Source organism: Ascaphus truei, unplaced genomic scaffold, assembly GCF_040206685.1.
Source record: "Ascaphus truei isolate aAscTru1 unplaced genomic scaffold, aAscTru1.hap1 HAP1_SCAFFOLD_1264, whole genome shotgun sequence".
In the NCBI taxonomy this organism is placed as follows: domain Eukaryota; kingdom Metazoa; phylum Chordata; class Amphibia; order Anura; family Ascaphidae; genus Ascaphus; species Ascaphus truei.
Window position 1 is genome coordinate 69,154 of NW_027454137.1, and position 6,000 is coordinate 75,153.

The 6,000-nt window shown below is 42.6% G+C and overlaps 1 long non-coding RNA gene across 1 annotated transcript; it reads right to left on the reverse strand.

The window, feature by feature from the left end:
- Positions 1-305: 305 nt before the first annotated feature.
- On the reverse strand, positions 306-5,380 carry LOC142475555 (uncharacterized). Its single transcript, XR_012790997.1, has 4 exons — positions 5,283-5,380; positions 3,930-4,040; positions 1,416-1,535; positions 306-395 (listed from the first exon to the last, which is right to left on the reverse strand). It is a non-coding gene; the product is annotated as an uncharacterized LOC142475555 (long non-coding RNA).
- Positions 5,381-6,000: the final 620 nt, after the last annotated feature.

Below are 6,000 nucleotides of genomic sequence, written 5' to 3' on the forward strand. Positions count from 1 at the left end.
AGGGGCGTTAAGCTGGAGGACTTAAAACAGGCACAAAAGCACATAGATACCTCTGATTATACCGCACCAAATGCTGATAATATCATGCTGTAGCTGCACTTTACAGAAGATGATGCAGATGTCATCATTGGTTGGTGGGTTCATTAAATCAATCCATCATATCATAACCACACTGTGCATATGATGTACTGAATCAGTAACACCAGGAAGACATCTCCATGTTAGGAGTAGAGTTGAAGTTAACAGAATATGTCCAGCACTGTGGTGTGTAGCCCATAAATAATAATTGTGCACATTACCAGAACAACATACTGTCAACTGCAAGATCATTTTGCTGCTTGTAGCGTATGCTCATCCTGTACAGTGTTGTAGTAGATCCGTCTCTTCAGTGTTCACTGCAACAAAAGTAAGACATTGCATTAATATTACAGACGTTTGGGGGCTGAAATCTCACTTCGCTGCGGACAATTTCCCTTTGCATAAGATTCTTGTGATTATGTCAATGATGATCAATAACTGCATCATAACACAGCCGCTCTATACAGAAGATGTACTTGCTCTCATTGGTCATTGAGGTAATATGTCACACAATGTACAGATATAGCAAGGATTATTTCTCCCACTTGTGCATTATGGCATTATGATGGGAAATGTTGTGAGATTCTGCATTATCAGCATCACTGAATCTTTTGGAAATTAAGTGATATTCTATGTTTTAATGCAATATTATGGGTGATCAGCCGGTAAAATAATAATAGCTTGCTGTATCTGTAGCCATGCTCTACCCATGATGTGCTGAACCAATGACTGCAGAGAGATTCAGAGTGCTAAACATGACTGGAACGCATCTCTGAATAATGGGCAGCAAAGCAGTGCAGAATAGGAGGTGAAAGTATTTAAAATGGAAGATCCTTAGCAGCTGTGTGGAGAGTAGACAGTACAGACTGACCAAGTAAATGGTAAAAGGAGTAACTTCAACATTACTTGGCTTTGTTCTCCACATTGAAGCTTTCCTCCTCTTTAAATCACTAATACTGATGCCATGTGTAACCTGTACTGAGAGTTATATAATCTACTGGCCTAGATGAAACCATATGATGCAAACAGGATCCATCCCACTCCAGATTCATAGAATTGAACCACCTCAACCTTTCATAACAATCACATAGAACTGCAGCTGTGCGCTACTGCACATGTTCTTGTTATGAATGGTAGTAGATGTGGTCCTTGGGTCTTTACTTCATACTGTAGCCACCCTCTACTCATGATGTATTGAATCAACGAAAACTTGCATGGTTCAGATCACAGGAAGGGGTAGAGTAGAGATGAAAATATTCAATGTGAAACCCGTAGCAGCCGGATTGTGTGGAGTCAATAAAACGACAAATACTAAATGGTAAATGAGAAATATACACATTGCTTATCTGTCTCTGTGTAGTAATTTTCCTTCTCTTCAACTGTCCTTCAAATTTTCTCTTTTGCAAGAAAAGGAACACATGGCTTCAATATTCACTTCTGTTCTGCAGTCATCCCTCCTGAAATAAAAGTTAAGCATTGCATTGTTATTATGATAATACATACAATAAACCTTGCTCCAAACCATTTGATGCAAAGCAAATCCACCTCCCACCCACAGCTGTGCTCCTTCTAGAGCATGCATGTCAAACTCCAGTCCTCGAGGGTCCCAAACAGGCCAGGTTTTCAGTAGGGATATCCTGAAAACCTGGCCTGTTTGCTGCCCTCGAGGACTGGAGTTTGACATCCTTGTTCTTGAGCTTCTACCACGCAAGTCATCCATGTGAGTGACACTGTACTGCAGTCCTGGTCTGCACACAATCTACTGAATCAATGACATCACACTGTAAAGGCAATCTACAAGATGTATTAGTTGTCCACACTTCCGAAATGTTACTTTTATGTCCAAATCACTTATTCCCATGACCTGATATTTGTATTTGTTATTTATAGGATTGTCACAAAGAGTTGATGAGGTCACCAAATGATAGTATGTAGAGAGAAAGAGAGATCTCAGAACAGAGCCCTGATGTATACCCACAGACAGATCAATAGAAGACGAAGACATGTTAGCAACAGAGATGGAGAATGTGTGACAGGAAAGTTATGATGAAAACCAGGATAGAACTGTGTTACGGATACCAAGAGAGAGTTTAGAATATGAAGGAGGAGAGTGATTGAGAGCATCAAACGCAGCAGATAGATCAAGTAGGATTAGTAGGGAAAAGTGACCTTGGGAATTTGCTTTAAGCACAGTCTGTAGAACGAGCTGTACGAAAGGCAGGTTGTAAAGGATCCAGGAGGGAATGTGATTTAAGAATGTTGACATTCTAGCAATTAGGAGACAAACAGCAGGAGGGATACAGGGCGGTAGTTAGTATAGGGTTAGTATAGGGTGTAGGTTGTTTCTGAGAAAAGGGTGACCACTACAGGCTTAAAGTAAGAGGGTAAAGAGCCAGAGAATAGGGAGGAATTGAAGATGTGGGTGAGAGTGGGGACTAAGAGATGCAGTAAGGTGTGAGGGGATACGATCTAGAGGGCATGTGGTAGAGGGAGAAGAGAAGATGATTAGCTTCCAGCTCTGTAAGAGAAGAAAAGGAGTCAAATGCAGAAGGAGAATTAGGTAGAAGGAGAGAAGGGGGAAGGGACAGAAGGAATCTCCTTGTGGGTGGCATCCACCTTGCCTCTGAAGTAGTCAAATGCTTGAGGAGAAGTGAAGGAAGGATGGCAAGTGTGAGAAGAAGGTTAGTGGAGGGAGTCAAATACAGGGGAAAAAAGACAGCGTAAATTAAATTTGTGTGTTGATGAATATGGAAAAAAAAGTAGTGTGGTTTGGCCCCAGAGAGCAGCTTTATACAGGACTGGAGACATTTTTACTGTAGAAAAATCAAACATCAAGTGTGAGATTTCCTTCATAGGCATTAAGAACAGCGAGTGGAAGTGTGATGAACATGTTTGGGAATTTAGCCAAGGGTGTGGGTTAGAGGGACGAGTGTGTCAGAGCTTGAAGGGGCATATAGAGGATAGCATTGTAAGAGTTAATAAGATTGTCAGTTTAAGCAGAAAGAGAGAGAGAGAGCAGAGAGGTTAGAGTAGATGTCAGAGGAGAGTTTAATTAAGCAGAGGAAAATCAGTGGGACAGGTAAGATGGGGTGAGGGGAATGACTGATTGTGAATGATGAGAGCAGAAGAGGTCATGTACAACTAGACCCTTGTTAGTAAGAGTGGACATTCCAGAGGGCACAGGAGAAGGGAAGAGAAAAGTAAGGAAAGGAATGTGGATTACATTAGATAGGTTAACACTCTTAGCAGGGAGGCAGAGGCAGGGAGGCCCGATGTGTATATGAGCAGGTTCAAGATTATAAGAGATATCCCACACATCAGCAAACATAGAAGGAGACACAGAGATAGGTGTAGAGAGAGACAGAGATAGCTCTATGTAGAGAGAGAGGGACGTAGAGAGAATGAGACAGATAGGCGCAGAGAGAGGGGGCGCAGAGAGAGGAGGCGCCAAAAGAGGGGGCGCAGAGAGAGGGGGCACAGAGAATAGGATATTAAAGAGTGCTTTTCATTGAGCAGTGCAGAAATAGCTGCAATAGAGGTCTGTACAAATGGTGCAGTGTGTAGACACATGCAAAGGTAGGGGAAGGAAAGAGAACATGTGGATAAAAGCAGGAGTGTGGAAGTTAGAGAAATTAGAAAAGTTTAACAGAGGAGTGAGGAAACAGCAAGCAGAGAGAACAAGAGAGAGGTTACATTGGGATGACGTTCTGTGGTAGAGAGAAAATGCTAGGAGAGAGCTTTCAAATATTAGAGGACATGACTTGAGGGAGCAAATGTATAAATCAAAACCTGAGGGGGAGGTATAGCACGAAAGCTTGCACAGCAGATTATAGTCTTAAAGTTGCGTGTACCTGTCAGGGCATTCAAGAAGATAAATTCTCACAAGTGCAGAGTTCATGATGAAATGCTGAATCCAGTTCCCCTCCAATTTAATTTTAATATAACTTATCCATTCTTCATTACTGCAAAAAGCAAACAAAACAAAACCACATTGCATTACTATTTTCAAAATGGATTGAATGGCATATTCAACAGTGACTGTGTGATGCCAATATTCCCCACTCACTCGTAGTGAAGCACTTATTGTACTAGTGTTGAAAGTAGGCCGGTAGAGTCAGGTACGCAGTACTGATAAAACAATAAGTGCGCGTCGTAAGTACCAGCTCCGCAACAGTGCGGGCATCACATTAGTGACGTGGATGAACATATATGGATAAGCCCATATTAAGGCATCACGTGACCAGAGCCGTCACTGACTGGGTATACGTAAAGACGCAGGGAGATGCAAGGAAAGGGAGGGAGAGAGACAGGGAGAAGATGGGAAACGGAGGGAGGCACGGATGGAGAGAGGGAGTTCTTCCGAGCTTCTGCTGGCCTCTCTCTTTCACTGGTGCATGCCGGGAGCTGGTCCCAACATCCACAAAGTGTGTGTGTATTATTGGTTGTATTTTATGGGGGTAGGAGGGTAGTGTGTATATTGTGTGTGTGGGAGTATTATATTGTGTGTAGAGGTGCAGAGGAGAGTACTAGATTGTGTATCTTGTGTAAGGGTGTTGTGTATATTGTGTTTGGAGCTATAATATTATTGGAGAGATTAGTATTGAGGAGGTATTATAGTGTGTATTGTGGGGAGTATTAGTGTGTGTATTGTTTGTGGGTGACAGATGCTGGGGTATGCAGCAATCCCTGCACTGAGGTCCGAGGCGGCTCTGCATCGCTCGCACGCACTGTGGATGACCAAGCATGTGCCCATGATAATCATGGCCTTAGAGGGATGAGTGTGTCAGAGCCTAGAAGGGGCATATAAATATATAATGGAGGAGGGAGGAGGGAGGAGGAGGGAGGAGGAGGAGATGATAGCATTGTAAAAGTTAACAAGATAGTTAGTTTAAGCAGAAAGTGAGGAGAGGTTAGAGATAAGGGTAGATGTCAGAGGAGAGAGTTCAATTAAGCTGAGGTATCTAGTAGGACAGGGGTGAGGGGAATGAGAAGTGGTGGATGATGAGAGCAGAAGAGGTCATGTACAAATAGACCTTGTTAGTCAGAGAGCAGACATTCCAGAGGGCACGTGAGAAGTGAAGAGTAAAGTGAGACATGGAATGTGGATTACATTAGATGGGTTAATACGCTTAGCAGGGAGGTGGAGAGAGAGAGGCAAGAGGCAGAGAGTGGTGTAGGGGTTGAGGAAGAGATGTTGCATGTACCTTATCAGAACATTAAAGAACATCAATTCACACTGGTGCAGAGTTGATGATGATTCCAGTTCACCTCCAATTCAATTTTAACAGAACTTTTTCATTCTTCATTACTGCAAAAAAAAAAAAGTATAAAACATTGCATTACTATTTTCAAAATGGATTGAATTCCCCCAACAATGACTATGTGTTACCAATATATCCCTCTCAGTCCCACTGCAGCACATACTGTACCAGTGTGAAAGTAGGAAGGTACACAGTAACGGTAAAACAATACGTGCCGGTACTATGCACCATATGAATTATAAGGGGATGTAAATCTCCCAGTCTCTCTCCATATCCGCAACAGAGTGGGCTCCGGTCAGTGGCATGGATGCCCATGTATGGATATGCTCATATTTGGGCATCCCATGTCACTGACCGGAGCCGGCTCTGAGTATAGGGATATATGCGGAGACGCAGAGGTGCAAGGAAATGGGAGGAGGCACGGTGAGAAACAGGGAGAGACCACAGGAAGATAGAGGGCAACAACTTCCACAAGGTACATGTATGTGTATAATTGTTTGTATTTTGTGCAGAGGGGGTAATTTCAGATAAAATACAATTCTCCACCCTCTACGAAATAATTCCACTTTGTTCAGTAAGCCAGAAAGTCTTGGTCCCATGGGGACTGAATTTTAATGCAAATAAGGTCCTTAATACACAAGTAAAGAATATAGTTACTTAT